Genomic DNA, 18,843 nt, shown 5'->3' with positions numbered 1-18,843 from the left:
CACACTCAAAACAGAGTTAGAAGCTCCCACAGGTCACCAGGTCACCACTGGTCACCATCGAAGTCAGTGAGACCCCTCTCCCAAAACGCTATCCATAAGCCTCCCCTCAAATCTGAGTTCATTGTACCAAGTCTTTTACAGGAAAATAATAACTTTTTTTACAAGCGCACACACATGCGCAAACACAGATGCAAACAGTGTCTACATCACAATTCTCTGAAAGATGACTTTTTTCCATTTCTTGCATTGCTTCAAGTGACAGGAGGGAGACTCTATCTTTGAGGGGAGCTGTTTGTACCCAATACTTTGAACAGGTGTGTGCCCACTCTCCTCCATGAAGTGATGCTGCAGAAAGTTCCAGAAGAGCATTCACGTCATGGCCTCTCAAGTTAAAGGTGGCACAGGGGCCAGGCAATCTGGCACCTGCTCAGCTGCTAAATGGTCCCGCCCGCACCTCCTCTCCCGTCTCCTTCTCCTGTTCACCAAACCAGTGGGTGCCTCTCATCGGTGGGAATTAACCAGAGACCATGTTGCAAGGAAGTCTGGGAAATGTAGCTTCCAAACTTCCAGCTGCTCCATACTGAAGCCATGAGTTGGGGAGCAAGTCGGGTAGAGAGATGATCATATCACTTCCCTCTTTTAACTGTTACTGCTGGGAATTGCATTAACAGATTTCCTAAGTTTGAGTCATGTTTTCCTTCCTTGGGTAAAGAAGATGGTCTTCTAAGGTATTGCTGTATTTTCTTTAAGATTCTAGTTGGAAATTTCCACACCATTTTTATAAGTGGGGTGGCCTTGTCTGTGTTAGTCTTGTCTGGATCTAGGGTCAGAGGTATGACGGAATAGACTGGAAATCATCTTTTTCTGTTCTGTGGAATAGTTTATAGAAGTAAGCTACAGGCACCATCTATCCCTTAAAACTTTCCAGCATGCCTGCTAAAGCTGTATGGGCCTGCTTTCTGATGTGTTTTGTGATTTGCTTCTCTGTGTAGCCCTATGGGAGGAGAAGGGGACGACAGAGGATGAGATGGTTGGATGGCATCACCGACTCGATGGACATGAGTCTGAGTCGACTCCAGCAGTTGGTGATGGAGAGGGAGGCCTGGCGTGCTGCAGTCCATGGGGTCACAAAGAGTCGGACACGACTTAGCGACTGAACTGAGCTGAACTGTAGCCCTGCTATTACCTCTACCTTTTTTTTACCTATGGGTTGTTTTTCTTTTTAGAATTTTCCTCTCTGGGAGGTACACTTTAGTTCATCCATTCTCAATTATTTCTAAATGGCTTTTAATTTTGTTTTTAATTTTCTTTTAAACTCAAGTTATCTAGAAAATTGTTTTTTAATTTGCAAGCGGATGGATGGATTCTTTCTTAATGTGGCAGAAATATTATTCATCGATGCTGACTGCAATTTCCTACTTCTTCCTTGCTGTAGGAATCCATATTCTGTTCAGGGTGGCAACATGCCCAGCTCTAAGGCATGAATCATGATCTGTCTTAAGTATCTTGGAACTCCTGCTTCCCTCTTGCCAGTTCCTTTCTGAGCCCCTCTTTGGGGCCAATTTGGGGCCAGGGTAGCCATGTGACCCTGTCTGGCCATTCTCGAACTGCTGAGGCTGGGAAAAAGCAACACCTGGACACACAGTACACCTTAATTTTTATTTATTTTAGCTGTGCTGGATCTCAGTTGCTGTGTGCAGGCTTTTTCGAGCTACGGTGCATGGGTTTCTCACTGCAGTGGCTTCTCTTATTGTGGCGCACAGGCCCTAGGATGCGCGGGGTTCAGGACTGAGGCACACGGGCCCAGCTGCCCCACGGCATGTGAGAACCTAGTTCCCAGACCAGGGGTGGAACCCGTGTTCTCTGCACCAGCAGGCAGTGTCCCAACCACTGGACCTCCAGGGAAGTCCTCACAGTACAGCTTTGAGAGGTAAGCACAGGCCACAGGCTATGTCCGGCTCCAGCTCCCAGTTCCATCAACTATGTCACTTTGGACATGTTACTGAAACTCTCTCGGCCTCAGCTTCGCCGTCTTTAAATGAGAGATAATGGTACCTACCTTATAGACTGATGTGAGCATTTAAAGAGTAGCAAGATTGAGGGCAAAAGGAGAAGAGGGAGGCAGAGGATGATGGTTAGATAGCATCCCCGACGCAATGCACATGCATTTGAGCAAACTCTGGGAAACGGTGGAGGACCGGGGAACCTGGCGTGCCGCAGCCCATGGGGACACAAGAGTCGGACATGGCTTAGGGAACGAACAGCAACAACAACGAAATACGGGAGGGGCTTGGAATAATGACTGGCACAAAGTAATTCAGACAAGCTATCATTACCATGGGAAAGACCTGATGCTGGGAAAGATTGAAGGCAAAGGAGAAGAGGGTGGCAGAGGATGAGATGCTTGGATGGCATCACTGACTCAATGGACATGAACTTGGGCAAACTCTGGGAGATGGTGAGGGACAGGGAGGCTTGGTGTGCTGCAGTCCATGGGGTCACAAAGAGTTGGACATGACTTAGCCACTGAACAACAACATCACCATAATAATAATAACTATTATTATTATTAACGCTAGCCTCCCAGGTGGCATTAGTGGTGAAGAATCCACCTGCCAATACAGGAGAGTCTGTGGACTTGGGTTCAAGCCCTGGGTTGGGAATATCCCTTGGAGTAGGAAATGGCAAGCCACTCCAGTCTTCTTGCCTGGAAAATGCCATGGACAGAGGAGTCTAGCAGGCTACTGTCCACGGGGTCACAAAGAGTTGGACAGGCTTGAGCGACTGAGCATACGTTATTATTAATGTTATCATCATCAAATTGGGACCGTGAGGACAAATAGCCAACATAATGAGAATTTGGAGTAGAGGAAAGAAAAGGCTTGGATCCTTGGTGAGTCCTTTGAGCTGGAAACCCCACTGTTAGACATTCAGTGAACGTCCTGTCTTAGATCTGCCACTAATTTCCACGGAATGCATTCTAACTGATAGCCTGACTATATTTCTCATGAATTCAAAAACTGATACCAAAGATCTCTTCGAGGCTCCAATAAAACCGTGAGCAACAACAACAAAAAAGCTCTCCGCCTCTTGGAGCTGACATCCCTTTTTGTGCTAATTTCCAACTGTATTTCCACGGAAGTCAGAGAAAGTAGCCTAGTGAGTTCACTGATGCACAGGACAGAATGTTCCCTTCATGAGCTTAAAACCAGGAGGAAAGATGAGGACCCCCGCTGCCATCGCATCCTCTACAGCTGAACAGGACAAGGGGCCAAGTAATTGCGCCCACGTGGTAAGCCTCAGCGCAGACAGGCAGAGCAATTCTGCCTAAAATCCCCTGTTGGTTCCTGCCTAAAGCACTCTCACCAGGAGATGGTCTGAGCCCCCAAGCAGGCGGCTCTTTTTGAAACCGTCATTTGGACCGCACCGCTAATGTAAGCGTGTCACTGAGGCTGGCAGCGGACCCCAGAGTGGTTGTTAGGGAAGCTGCTAAGAAGCACTGAATGTACATGGCTGTCTACGGTATTGACATTTCATGCAATTTCCAGAGCAGCATAGAGGCCCCCGCAAGCTCCTGTCCGGAGCGGGAAGTCTTCTTTCTTCTTGATGAGAGTGGAAAATTGCTGTATTCTCGCAGGGGAAAGCCACTGGGATTAACACTCTCAAAGGCACAGAAAAACCCCATGGCCAAAAGCTCTCTCTGCCTCTTCTCTCAATCTGTCTCTCTCTCTTCCTTAGCTTTTGTGGCTCAGAGAGGGCATCCTGGAAAGCCAGGCCTGCATCTCTCAATATTATCAGCAGAGATTAGAGAGAGAGAAAAGTCCCACATCCAACGCCTGGACCACATGGAGGGGCCAGGAACGTTTCCGCTTCCATGGAGAGCACGAATTGTAAGGCAGGGTGATGCCGAGGGGCCAAAGTCATCAAGAAACAGTAAAAAGCTGTCAAAATCACCTAGATATAAACTTTCTTTAACAGTTGTGCCACATCGCTGTCACTTATGAATCAGTCTGTTCAGTAATATTTAGTTATTTTTAATAAAGATTCCCATTTTTCCTTCAAAGGGAAATATCCAGTATCGCCACTAGGTAGGCACCACAGATATAATATAGACCCACCATTCACGATAAAGGACATAGGTTCAAGGCCTTTGAACATCTCCTGGCATTTTTGCTTTATCAGTGGTGAACAGTTCCACTGAGTTGAATTAAATACTGAAATTTCCAAATGAAGCTCACAAAACATTGACAGTGTCCTGATACCCCAGACACGTCCCAAACAGTCTGAGAGTGTGACCGTCATCCTTGTTGGTGGTTCGGTTCTAAGGGGCTCAGGGGCACACGCGCGCACACACACACACACACACACGCGCGCGCGCGCGCGCGCACTGGCCACGGAGCTGGTGTCTCCTTCCAGGAGGGCTGTGACCCCCACAAAGGACCTGACTTCCCAGAGCCCACTGGCCCTCCAGAGCACATCTATAATTTCCCAGAAAACCCACTGAAGTTGGAAGGAACCTCAGGTGTCATTACACAGGGGAGGTGGGGAATAGGGACCCAAGGGGAGCTGATCTGTCTAAGGCACAGAGGAAACTCCATAGGCACGGGTGGGATTAGCACTGCCTCCAAGTCCAGGGCTCACCTGTGCAGACGAAGGGAGGGGAGCTGTAACCTTCACAGTGGGCCCCATCTGAGCTCTCCACCTGAGCTCTTGGGAAACCCTAGAACCCGCACTGTTAGCCTCCTCGCACAGGTGGGGTGGCTCTGAGAGTCAAAGGGGTTTCTGGAGATCAGAGCCAGGCAGGTGACTGATGAGGGTCTGGCATTTGGCCAGCGTGGCTGCCATCACACCGCCAATGTCAACTCTCTCCTTAGATGATCATCTCCTTTCCCAACCCCAAGTCCCTCTTTGAGGAGCTCCGTGTGGACCCAGGTGGCTCTGGATCCACCGTGACCCACAGGACCGACACACCTGAGGGCACCACTGCCGGGCAGCTCTGCAGGGACACTGGCCAAGGACTGACCCTGGGTCTCACATTCCTCCCTCCCCGCCTTCTCCACCACCCCAGCCCCCAGACCAAGCCCCAGGGGTCCAGAGTCCAGAGCGAGTTCTTCTTGACTCGGTCCTAATAACAGATACCTTTCCAGGAGGGAAAAAAGCCCATTATCAAAATATAAACCTTTCCAAGGGCCCCACCAGTGGGTTGTGCTTAAACCACTTCTGCAGGGCGTTCACCTCCGCACGGCCGCTGTGCATCATAGACAGAGCCCCCAGGGAGCGCTCTTTAGGAACCTCGGCCCAAATGCAAATGCAGACATGGGAGGATCCTGGGAGCAGCGGGAGTGGGTGGACGGCGCTCAGGGAGAGAAGGGCTGAGGACAGCCAAGCAAGAATCTGCGTGTGGGGCTGCGGGACCCCAGACAGCAAGCCTGCTCCCTTCCTACCCTTGCCAGAGGTGCGAAGATGCCCTCACCGCACCCCATCCCCCGAAGTCTTCTCATCACTCAGCTGAGAATCAAGGAAACACATGAGAAAGGCACAGATCTGGCACCTGTGCCAGGGCCCCCAGAGTGAAAACCACAGACAGGGTGACTCAAACTGCGAAGCTGTGGTCCCAGGGTTCTGCCGCTGGAAGACTGAGATCAGGGTGTCGCCAGGGCTGGTTCCTTCAAAAGGTTTGCAGGGAGAATGTGTTCCGGTTTTTGCCCCTCTCTGCTGGCTATTTCTGGTGTTTGCTGCTAATCTTCCTACAAATCGATTTCTTGGTTTGTAGCAGCATCCACCAGATCTCAGACTTCATCTTCATACGGCATTCTGTGTGTATGCGTGTGTGCACACACACACATGTCCAAATTTCTCCTTTCTGCAGCTGAAGCTTCGATCCTTTGGCCACTTGATGCGAAAAACTGACTCAGAAAAGACCCTGATGCTGGGAAAGATTGAAGGCGGGAGGAGAAGGGGACGACAGAGGATGAGATGGTTGGATGGCATCACCAACTCGATGGATATGAGTTTGAGCAAGCTCCGGGAGTTGGTGATGGACAGCAAAGCCTGGCGTGCTGCAGTCCATGGGGTCGCCAAGAGTTGGACACGACTGAGCAACTGAACAACAACAATAAGGACGACAGTCATATTGGATTTGGGGCCCGTCTTACTCCAGCAGCGCTTCATCTTAACGAACTACACTTTGGCAAAGCCACTCTGGATAAGGTCACGTTGTGAGGAAGTGGGGGATCAGGGTGATCACGACTTCACGCGTGGATTCTGGAGGATGCAGTTCCCCCCACCATCGTGCTGAACTGAAGTGCAGCTCAGCCACTCGCCTCCTTTGGGCACAAACCGTTATTGTACCAGCCAGCAGCCCTCTCCGTTCCTCTGCAAGACGGGAGGCTATAGCAGCCGCTCAGGGTGAAAAAGGACCAGTGAGACCTCAAGCACCTCTCGTGTGTGTTACAGGCTGGGGTTTCTCATGTGCTCAGGATGGGTAATTGGCCTGAGCCTCCTCCCCGGGTGGCCCTTCCCAGCTCTCCAAGGCTAGGGGGAGGTATTCCAACCCCACAGGTGCAAACCTACTCTTCCCACTCCCAGCCATGAAGAGGCAGGTGGAGTGTTTAAGAGCCATGTCGAGCGACTCCATCGACTGCTCTTTCGAAGTTTTCCCCTCCAGCCTGGTTTCTCTTTTTAACACATTTGTAGTGGAGCCCGGCTTCGGGTGCTTGAAAGAAAGTAGTCATTTGCAAGGATCCATATTCCACTGCACATGTTGAAAATGGATTTACTTGGCTGATTCTCACATCCCACCTTGTTCCAGAAAGGATTTCAAGGGGATACGTGGAGAATAAAACCCATTCCAGCTTGGGAGATCTACCCCTCCCAGTTAGTAGGACAGACCTGAACATACAAATTAATCCGAACTCTCATGTGACTGCACACCTGGCCTCTTAGATGGATGTACTCCTTTCGAAGTCGTGTTGTTTTTAAGCTATTCAGGCTCAGAGTTGTAAGGTGTGTGGGCATGATGATGGTGGCATGATGGGTGATGAGGGTGAGAATTAGAAGGTAAAAGTGCCTCTTACAGACTTTCCTGTTATAAAGGAAGAGGGAAGGGAGAAAACCAGCGCTGAGAACAGAAAGCAGGGGTGGGGTGGGAAAGAAGGTGAAAAAGGGAAACAGAGGGTGTCAGAGACCCACTGTGCCAAAAGCTGTGCTTGTGCTAAACTCTCACCAAATTAAATCCCCAAGAGCACTTTTCCTCCGTCTCTTCAAACTTGTAGATTCTTTCAGAGAACGCTCTGGGGCTCAGAAGTTGATCACGACAAGCCAGGTGGAGGCTTTGACCTCCAGAGAGCCAAGTCTGAGGCTGGCTTTTGCCTCCTGGCTCCAGTGATTTATAATTTTGGCCTCTGGCAACTCCTTTGCCGCATTAAACGCAGGCTCACCCACGGCAAGCAGGCTGGCGGGCTCTGCTCCAGTGCCATCCCCCGGGGACGCCCCCACTGGCCCAGGACCGCAGGCGGGGCCTGGAAAAAGGCTTCAGGAGAGAGTGGGGGGCAGCCGCTGGCTCAACACCCAGCTCTCCGTGGCCCCCCCAGCCTCCCTTCCACATCTGCCCCCAGCTCCACCATGGCCAGAGCATCACCAGTGGAGTTAGTTACCTGCGAGCCACCTGGCAGCCCAGAGGAAAGGGAGAAAACCATGCACTGACCTTATGTTCGGGGACGAGCTGATGTTTCGGTGCTCACTGCTGAGGCACGGGGCAGCTGAGCGGGGGGAGCTGAGAAATACCCAGCCCGGTCTAGCGTGCAGTACCCACAGCCATGGAGACACTCATCAGCTACATCACAGCTCTGTGCCCCAACTGGGCTCCAACAGGACAGCTCCTTGGGGTTACCCCGCACCACCAGCAGCCTTGTTCCTGTTCAGCACCCCCAGGACAGCACACGCTGCTTCCATGTAAGGAAGGGCAGAGGGCCTAATTGTGACCCCTTTTACATCAAGCAGGTTTCAGTGCAAACACACCATCTTCCCCCCATCCCCAGAACTTTCTTTGCAAACAAAGTGGAAAGGGGAGGGTGGCCTTTGAAATGCCAAAGAGGCCCCAAGTCCCTTCCCCAAAGGCAGTAGGGCTTGACTAATATGCCTATATGATAAGAAGGGCTTGATGGTCCAGTGGTTAGGATCTGTGCTTCCACTGCAGAGGACACGAGTTTGATCCCTAGTGGGGGAACTAAGGGCTTTTCCCCTCATAGCTCAGAGGGTAAAGGATCTGCCTGCAGTGCAGGAGACCCCGGATTGATTCCTGGGTCAGGAAGACCCACTGGAGAAGGGATAGGCTGCCCACTCCAGTATTCTTGGGCTTCCTTTGTGGCTCAGCTTGTCAAGAATCCGCCCGCAATGCAGGAGACCTGGGTTCGATCCCTGAGTCAGGAAGATCCGCCGGAGAAGTGATAAGCTCCCCATTCTAGTATTCTTGGGCTTCCCTGGTGGCTCAAATGGAACTAAGATTCCTGCATGCTACTAGGCTAAAAAAAAGAAAAAAGTCTCCCTCGGGGGCACAGCAGTTAGAGTCCATCTTGCAATGCAGGCCGATAGAACTGGATAGACACTGGTTCTATCCCTGGTCCAGGAAGATTCCACACTCTGCGGAGCAACTGAGCCCACAGGCAGCAGCTCCTGAAGTCCACGTGCCTAGAGTCCGGTGCTCCATCACAGTGAGAGGCCTGCACATTGCAACTACAGAGGAGACCTTGCTCTCAGCAACCGGAGAAAAGCCCGGCGCAGCAAGGAGGACCCCGTGCAGCCCGAAATGCAAGCAGGCATGCTAAGCTGCTCAGTCGTGTCTGACTCTTTGCAACCCCATGAACGGTAGCCCACCAGGCTCCTCTGTCCAAAATAAATATTTTTTTAAAGGATAGGAGAGGGCCTTGGCAAGAGTGACAGGTAAGGACAAAGGAGCTTCCAGGTGACCTCTGATGTGTAAAAGGACGCAGAAGCAGTCAGTGACTCCCCTCCATCACCACCCTAGGCCCTGCCTGGGTCACAGCCCTGTCAGGAGAAGTGCACCGCGCGGGCTGTCTTCCCCGGCTCAGCCCGCCCTCCCACCAGGAGAACCGAGGCACGGAGGGTGGAAGGGTCTTGCTACCGATTGCATGAGGATGGGGGATGGAACCAGGTCTGGGCATAATTGAGACCTCTCTTCCCTCCGACCTTTGGTAGGAAAGAAAAACAGGACCCACGAGAGAGGAAGCAGTTTGCAAAGATCCAGCGGCAAAGCGGGGGCCACGATCACACTCCCACATCCATGGATTTGGAGCTATTTGCCACGGAGCCTTCCAGGCGCCTCACATCATGCACAGAAAATTGGGGGCCCTCCCCCAGGGCTGCACCCCGGGGTGAACGGAGGCTACTTCCTACACCCATCCTGGTAATGCCTCATAATTAAGATTCCCAGGAATAAAGTAACGCCAGGGAGTTTCATGGAAGATCTGCCTTCAGACGGCTCAGGTCAGCCTTAGGCACAGACAGCAGACTAATGAACGGCCCCCTTTGGGTCCAAAAGAAAAGATGTAATCGGCCCGCACAAAGCACGTCCTATGCAATTACAAGAATCCACATGGATGGGCTGACCTGTGACCTACACAACAAAATGAAGACTTTCAAACATCACCAGGAGGTAGGGGGAGCGATGGCTGGCCAGCTGCTCCAGACTTCCAACTCCCCAGGGTGCAAAGGAGAACAAGATCCAAAGTGCTGGAAAGAGACGTGGCCGACTCTGAACGGTCATTGTGATGCTTTCTGGCGGTAGTTGTTTTGGGGGGGGGCGGCGCGGAGGTGGAGAGAGAGAGGTGGCTAATGCAAGCTTTTTTTGAACCACTCAGATGCATGTCACAAAACCACATTTCTTTGAAGAAATTACTTCTTTCTAAAGAAATCAGGCTCTTCAATAGCCGGAAGATGTGTTCATTATACTTTGCCAGGATATTAAAGAGGGTATATTCGGGGCTGGGGGACGCGGGGAGGCACCCCATGCTGTGATGAGAAGCACAGTCCTACTTGCATGTAAGGGTCCGGAACGTCTGAGCATGGGGCCTACCGCCCAAGTTCTAGGGCAGAATCGACTAAGGACAAGTAAAAGACTGTTTCTCCAGACTCGGGGAGCCTTTTCTCAACCCTCAGGGAACCAGCTGGACATACGATGCTTCAGTGATTCAGCTAAGAGGGACCCCCATCCCCCGACCTCCAAGAGCAGGGAGTTCAAGGAGGGACCACAGCTCCTCCTGGAAAGCCTGCAGAAAGGGACCTCCGCCTCCATGCCGCCGACCGGGAGAACCTGCAACCAGCAGCGGGACCGGGAGAACCTGCAACCAGCAGCGGGCTCCTCTTTCCTTCTCTTTAAACATCAACACCCATTCCCAGATTCGCTTTTGGCAAACATTGCTTAACTACTGCTGTTTTCCCTGAAGTCTCTGAAGACAGAGAGTTGGATAATGAGCTGGCAGACTCTTTTGAAATGTTTACTGTGTTCCTTTAAGCAAGGGACATGCTGGTTCCTAAACTAATTTGGGGTTGTTAGATCTTTTCTACTCTTTCTGGAGATCTCTGAAGTAAACACACGGACTTAAGTGTAATTAAGCTGTATCAGAGAGTCAAATAAACAGTCATGGGGCTTCCTAAGGGATAAACCATGGCTGATCTGTCGATAGGCAGGGATTTTTCCTTAATTCTCCCTACGGAAAAGGAAAGAGAAATGCTCAAGCATTAAGGTGATACATGATTGCACACCCCGAAGATCAGAGGACGAAAGGCGAGGGGGTCTTGACCGTGGCACGCAGAATGGACCCAGGTCTTCAGAGATGCCTTCCTAAATGCAAACTGGCTTGCATAACAGAGTTTTTATTTGAAAATCTTCTGAGCCTCAACCTGGCATATTTCACAACCTTGTTGAAAAATAAATAAGTAAAACTCAGGGTATCCAGTCATGTGTCATTTCTGTGAGAACTGTAATAAATGCGTCCACGTAAGCCCTAAATTCCCACTTTCGTAATGGACATCTGGGGTTAGGATGACATTTATATAAATCTCACTTGGTATTTTGGTTGCATGTTTTTCACAAGGAGTTCAAAGGCATTTATAGACATTCTGATTAGTGCTTGTGATATCCCGGTAGGGTGGCAAATTCTATTAGCTCAGTTTTACAATTGGGAATAGAAAATCTTACAGCAGCCAAATGGTTTGGCAAAAACCATATGGCGTGTCACTGATAACGCTTTGAGAAGAAAACAGGTTTTTCTTTTCAGCATCTCTCCCTGCATCAGTCCTCTGTCCAATTTGCTTGGAAGATTTTTTTTTTAAATTAGATAATGTAGGTGATTCTCGCCTACATCTCCAGCCTGCTGGGGCAGTGTTCATCTGGGCAGGGAGCGGGGGGTGGACACTGGGCTCCTCCCCTCCATTTGCTAGGAAGGACCAATTTTCTTGCATCATTCCAGCCCTCTGAGAGCAAAGTCCAGGAAGCAAAGATGGGCATCCTGGCAGGTAATGCCCAGAAGAGGGGGTATGAGAGCCCAGAGCAAAGATGAATTGCCCGGGCCCCCCTTTCCCCAACATAACCCTCTCAGGATCCCTGTGCCTGAGCTCAGATGACTCCTCCACTGCCGTAGTCCAAACAAGAAGTGGGGAAGGAAGAACAGGAAGAAAGACGTGGGCTTACTGTCTAGGGCAGATGGTGTATTGGGAACAGATGCCAGGGACAAAGAAGACACTCGACTCCTCAGCGGCTGCCATCGCCTCTCCCAAGAGAAGGACCTCGGCTGCAGAGAACCGAGCAAGCCGTGGTCAGGGGCGGCGAGGGTGTGGGGTGGGGGGTGCCTGGGGCTGCAGCTCGTGCCTCTGGGCCACTGAAGCCCAGCAGGGGCGGCGAGGGTGTGGGTGGGGGTGCCTGGGGCTGCAGCTAGTGCCTCTGGGCCACTGAAGCCCACTCCAGGAGCTTGAAGGCCTTGCAGATGAAATTGTACAATTAGTCCAGAAAGTCCACTCCTGACAAGTCAGCTTTTGGGGCTTCCCAGGTGGCTCAGTGGTAAAGAATCCGCCTACCAATGTAGGAGACATAGGAGGCCAGGGCTAAATCCCTAGATCAGGAAGATCGCCTGGAGGAGGGCATGGCAACCCACTCCAGTATTCTTGTCTGGATAAGCCCATAGACAGAGGAGCCTGGTGGGTGACAGTCCATGGGAATCAGACACTATTGAGCAGGCATGCAGGACAGATGAGGAGTTGTGACGAAGCAGTGGTCAGAATAAAGGGTCAAGACATTGCTGCCATGAGGCAAGGTTTGTTGAGAGTCCAGGAGCGCCCACCTCTGCTGGCTGACTCCACGCCTGCCCTCCTCTCCACAGGTCCCAGCCATCACCTTCTCCGTAACCTGCCCCCTTCCTGTGTCAGGGCCCCCATGAACCACGCCATCTGCTGGGAACACCTCTCCCCACCTAGGACAAGTGTACGCATCCTGTCCAAACCTGAATTCCTCAGGGAAGGCTTCCTCTCCCGGCCCTCAACCTGGGATCAACCCTGCTCCCCCCAGGCCTTCCCAGCGTCTCCTGCAGGTGACCCATGACAACCGCGATGAAACCATTCATTCTGACTTGCTTTGTGCAATGAGTGTTTCCCCCACTGAGAGGCAGGTTCACTTTCCCCAGCTCACCACTGCCGGCCCAATGCTAACACGGCACCCATGAAAATTAATAAGTTGGTAAAATAACCAGTTCATCCGTTACAATAACATCAGTTCATTAAGTACAAAGAAAATGCATGTGTGCTCAGCCGTGTCCGACTCTTTGTGACGCCATGGACTGACTGTAGCCCGCCAGGCTCCTCTGTCCACGGGAGTCTCCAGGCCAGAATACTGGAGAGGGTTGTCATCCCCTCCTCCAAGGGAATCTTCCCAACCCAGGGACCGAACCCACAACTCCTGCATCCCCTGCATTGGCAGGTGGGTTCTCTACCACTGTGCTACCTGGGAAGCCCAGGGACAAAGAAACAGCCCCACAAATGATGGGGAATGGCAGTGGGGGGAGTGATGCGTTGAACAGCCGCCTCCTGAAAAACATCTAACACGGTATCCTGAAGCTTTGCCTCCTCTCCCCTCCCTGGCCAGAAGTTTCCCCTTCTGGGACTGCAGTCTTCTGCCTCCCTGGTCACACCCACGGCTAAGAGGAGAAGGGCGGGGAGGAAGATGCCCAGAGCTCAGCCTGTGTTTTCTCCATGGGAATGATGGACACTTCCCCTCTAGACTCTGGTCTTCGGAATCCACGAAGGCCTCGTCCCCCAAAGGATGCTTCTTCTTCTGCTAGAGAATCGTGAATTCAGTTCTATTTTCTGATATTCAAATTCTGTTCATGGTAAATCTTTTCCCTGGAATTGTATAGTCTGTGCTTGTTTGGGAGGAATCAATTACGTTTGTTATATTGTAGTCATGCTTCAAAATACACAGGAGATTCCAAAGCTGAGCTCCTAACGACTGTATTTTATCAAATTAGGATCGTTCATTCAATTATGAGTAAAGCTTCCACCAACATTAATAGCATTGTTGGAGGCTTGAGTATTTTTTCCTCAAACAGAATTCCTCACCTTCCCCGGGGAACTTCATAAAAATATCATTAGAAACAGAAAGGTATTAGCCTCTTTTCACAGCTTTGCAAGCTGCTTTTTAAAAATTTTTTTGCAAATAACCAGAGGCCCTTTTTCGAAAACAGAGGAGTTCTAGTAAGAAACTGCACGGAGATCTGTCATTGCTGCTAGAACGTGACCACCAAACTTCACAAGCAGTCAAAACTGATCCCAGAGTAAATTAAGCAAGAAGCAAATGGACTCTTTTTTAAAATTTTTATCAGAGTACAGTTGCTTTGCAATTCTGCGTCGGTTTCGACTGTACGGCAAAATGAATCCCTGCCTCTTGGACTCCTTCTCGTTCAGGTCACCATAGCGCATTAGGTAGTGTTCCCTGTGCTACACAGCAGGTTTTCATTAGTTACCTATTTTATATGTAGTATCAACAGTGTATATATGTCTGCTAAACGCTGGGCTGGATGAATCACAAGCTAGAATCAAGACTGCCAGGAGAAACATCAACAACCACACATATGCCGATGATACCACTCTAATGGCAGAAAGCGAAGAGGAACTAAAGAGCCTGTTGATGAGACTGAAAAAGCTGGCTTAAAACTCAATATTCAAAAAATTAAGATCATGGCATCTGGTTCCATCAATGCCTGGCAAATAGAAGGGGAAAAAGCAGAAGCAATGACAGGTTTTATTTTCTTGTGCTCCAAAATCACTATGGATGGTGACTGGAGTCACGAAGTTAAAAGATGCTTGCTCCTTGGAAAGAAAACTATGACAAACCTAGACAGTGTATTAAAAAGCAGAGACATCACTTTGCCAACAAACGCCTGTACAGTCAAAACTATGATTTTCCAGTAGTCATGTATGGATGTGAGAGTTGGACCATAAGGAAGCCTGAGCGCCAAAGAAAATGCCTTCGAACTGTGGTGCTGGAGAAGACTCTTGAGAGTCCCTTGGACTACAAGGAGATCAAACCAGTCAATCCTAAAGGAAATCAACCCTGAATATTCATTGGAAGGACTGATGGTGAACCTGAAGCTTCGATACTTTGGACACCTGATGCGAAGAGCTGACTCATTGGAAAAGATCCTGATGCTGGGAAAGACTGAAGGCAGGAGGAGAGGGGGACGACAAAGGATGAGATGGTTGGATGGCAGCACCGACTCAATGAACATGAATCTGAGCAAATTCCAAGAGATAGCAGCAGAGGACAGAGGAGCCTGACATGCTGCAGTCCATGGGGCCACAAAGAGTCAGACACAACTTAGCAACTGAACAACAATATATGTCAATCCCAGTCTCCCGATTGCTCCCACCCCTCTTTCTCCCCTTGGTATGCATACATTTGTTCTTTGTGTCTCTATTTCTGCTTTGCAAAATAGATCATCCCTACCATTTTTTTAGATTCCACATACCTGCATTAATATATGATGTTTATTTTTCTCTTTCTGACTTACTTCACTCTGTATGACAGACAGTCTCTAAAAGAGGGTAGGAGGCAGGGAGTCAGCCAGGAAGAGAACAAACAGAGAGGACAGGGCAGTGAATGTGTGGACAATTCAGTCCCCAGCACAGGGAAGCCAGCCAGAGTTGAGAGAAGTCAGTCCCGGTTGTATGGGACGACGCAGTTTGTCCCAGAACTCCTTTCTAGTGATATAAATTACACTAAAACTGAGATTGATGGAGTAGGACCAGCAAACTCCTCCACTGATGCAATCACATCATTTCCAATTCCTTCAGGGAACTTGCCGAGCCTTTAAAAGAGTCCGCAAACCTAAAACTGCATGTATTATGCATTGCTCAACGTATCCAAAGTTATCAGTTCATAAAATGTGAAGGTTTATTTTATTTGGAAAAGTACACACTTCGAATTCACTTCAAATGTTTTTAATTTTTTTAATGACAAATGGCACATCTCTCTTTGCCAGTTACCCAGAGGCAGACCCAAATCTGAGAACAGAAGAAGCCATTAGCACCACCGTGAAAAACAAATACAAGTCTTCTGTCCTCCTATTCTCTGCAGTGTCAAGTTGTCATTTCCGTACTGGGAAGAAGAGGGGAAAAGGACAGAGGGAACCCGAAACTCCAGGAACACGTGTTCAGCAGAAGAGAACTTGATCTCCTCCTTCTTGTTTTCTGAGCTACTAAGATGAGCAGCTTTTGCTTCTTGAGAAATCCCTGTTCTCACCTTCACAGATCCGAGAAACCAAAGATTTCTACCCCGATTGAGACTAGCTCCTCTCCCCTTTCACAAGTTACTCTATCTCTGTATAATCCACGAGTTTCCAAACACACAGCAAATGCACGTGCTATGCATGAGGACACACGTCCCTCTGGGCCAGAGGCCCGGCCATTGCGGGCCAGGGGTGTGGTTAACAGATTCTCAGGCTCCAGCTCAGAGCCTCGCAGGCAATTGGACCCTTCACTCCTACGTCCCCGCTGGTCTCCTAGAGTCTCTTCGTCTCACCTGCCCTCTAAGCTGCTGTGGTCCGTGTGATTTCTGAACCACAGATTGGCTCCGACTTAGAACCTTCCCTTAACTCCTGGGAGGGAGCTCGGATTCCTGAGTCCCAAGGAAGGGTGGCCCCAGGAGGCATTCTAGCCCTGTCTGCCACCCCTTCCCTAACCTTGACCTTGCCTGCGGCCACTCACTGAGCCGCACAGCACTGGCTCCTCAGCCTCGCCTGCCAACCAAGCCACACACAGAGTACTCGGGGCTCGCTGGGCACTGCGGGGAGCACCAGATGTGGAGACGGTCACAGGGAGTTGGCAGCGCAGTGAATTACAGGTGACGCTGTGGGGTGCTGGACTCAGCTCCTGGAGAGCACCCTGACCAAGGCAGGAGGTAGATGGGCACACCCTTCCCCGGGGTAAAGTCACTGGAGCGTCACTTCCTGGGTCCAAAACTCCAAGACTAGAATGGTCTTGGCAGGACAATTGGCAGTCTTTCTGCGCATGTGTGGGCAGGACAAGTCCTGCCAAGAAGGGGAGGACAATTGAGATAATGTTAACTGGGGAAGGTTAATTTTGAATGTATGCGGGCTCTGCTTCTGTGACTTGAACCCTCATCCTGCAGCCTGTAACCTGCATCCTGCAGCCTGCATCCTGAAACCCTCATCCTTTCATTACTGTAGGCATACACAATGGCCTGCCTCAGAGAGATAACCTGAGCCTGACCACCTGTGAAATGACTGTAAGGAAGTGAAACTAACACATCCACCCCCTTGCCTGACACTTGCCATCCTAGCGGACATTTGCAAGGGTTGAATCACCTTTTGACTTGTTTCCTTATCTCCCCTCCATCTCTGATCCATAAGAGGATCTGGCCCCCTACAAGATATTCATTTTGAGGCACTAACCTGCCATGGGCTTTCCAGGTGGCTCAGACAGTAAAGACGCCAGGAGACCTGGGTTTGATTCCTGGTTGGGAAAATCCCCTGAAGGAGGGCATGCAACCCAGTCCAGTATTATTGCCTGGAGAACTGCATGGACAGAGGATTCTGGTGAGCTATAGTCCATGGGGTCGTAAAGAGCTTCAGACACAACTGAACGACTAAGCACAGCCTGCCATCTTCTTGGTCAGTCAGCTTCCAAATAAAGTCTCTTCCTTGTCTTGACACCTCGTCTCGGATTTATTAGCTGATCACGTGAGGAACAGAGCAAGCTTGGACTTGGTAACAATAGGAGGCTGGGCCCTGCCCAGACCACGTATTCTCATTCTCGAAGTCAGGAGACGCCCCTGACCACACACGCACAGAAAGACTCCTTGGGGGTCAAAGGGGAGTGAGTGATGCTAACTGACACCAACTACCCATGAGCCTTTGCAGTGGAATCCACCTTGGCTGAGAGATGCGTGCACACACACGGGAGGATCCTGAGACACTCTGAACCGGGCAAATCAAAATGACCGATCAGAGGAAAACCAGAAGAAATGCCCCATAATAATAACTCAAACTGCCACGAGGGCCTGACTCAGGGACACTCTCAAGAGTCCATCCCGTGCATCTATCCACACGTACTTTGCTCTCTTTCCTTCTAATAAATACTTTGCTTGCTTCACTACTTTCCATCTTTGTGGGAATTCTTTTCCTGCGAAGCCGAAGGGCCAGGGCCTTGTCACTGACCACAGGTCTAATGGCTAGGGTTCGCTGCTCTCACCATTGTGACCCAACCTCAACCTCTGGCCAGGAACTGAAGGCCTGCTTCAAGCAGCTGTAGGCTGAAGCCACCTAGGATCATGACCACCCCCCATATCCACCCTCTGAGAGGCCGAACTTTCAGGCGTGCAGAGGAAAGCTTGAGGATTACATATATGTGATGTAACTCACACTTGTTATGATAGTTACTATACAAACACATAAAATAACAAGGGTTAGTGAGGATGAGGAGAAGTCAGAATGTTGGTGCACTGCTGGCGGAAATGTAAAACGGCGCAGCTGCTCTACAAGGATCTAGTGGTTCATCAAAAAATTAAACATAGAATTACCATATAATCCAGGAATTCCACTTCTGGGTGTACACTCAAAAGAACTTGAAAGCAGCTCTTGAAAAGACATTTGCACACCATATTCAGAGCTGCATTATTCACAACAGCCAAAAGATGGAAACAACCCAAATGTCCATCAACTGATGAATGGATAAACAAAATGTGGTATAGTCATACAATGGAATATTATTCAGCTTAACCTTAAAAAGGAAGGAAATTCTGACACATGCTAAAACATGGATAAACCTTGAAGACATTACACCAGTGAAATAAGCCAGACACAAAAGGACAAACATTTCATGATTCCACTTCCATGAGGTTTCCAGAGGAATCAGATCCATAGAGACAGAAAGCAGGATGGTGGGCGCCAGAGGAGGGAACAGGGAGTTAGTGTTCAATGGGGACAGAGTTTCAGTTTGGGAAGATGAAAACGGTTCTCAAGATGGATGGTGGTGGCGGTTGCCCCACAATGCAAATGAACTTAATGTCACTGAACTGTTCTCTTAAAATGCTTCAAATGGTAAACTTTATACTATGTATATTTTTACCACAATGGAAAAAATAACATACATAGAATTTCTGCTTCTAACATTGATTCAGCCATCAAGATTCGATTTACGCTCTCACACTAACAACAAACAGACAAAACCACCTTTTAAACAAAAATGACAGTAATTTTCAGATATTGGACAGCAGGTAGCCCAGAACAGTGATCCTTGACAAACAGAAAATGAAAT

This window comes from Giraffa tippelskirchi, chromosome 12 (assembly GCF_054371585.1).
Source record: "Giraffa tippelskirchi isolate mGirTip1 chromosome 12, T2T-mGirTip1v1.2.pri, whole genome shotgun sequence".
NCBI classification, from domain to species: Eukaryota; Metazoa; Chordata; class Mammalia; order Artiodactyla; family Giraffidae; genus Giraffa; species Giraffa tippelskirchi.
The sequence above is the reverse complement of the archived record's forward strand: the minus strand, read 5'-3'. Positions refer to the sequence as shown.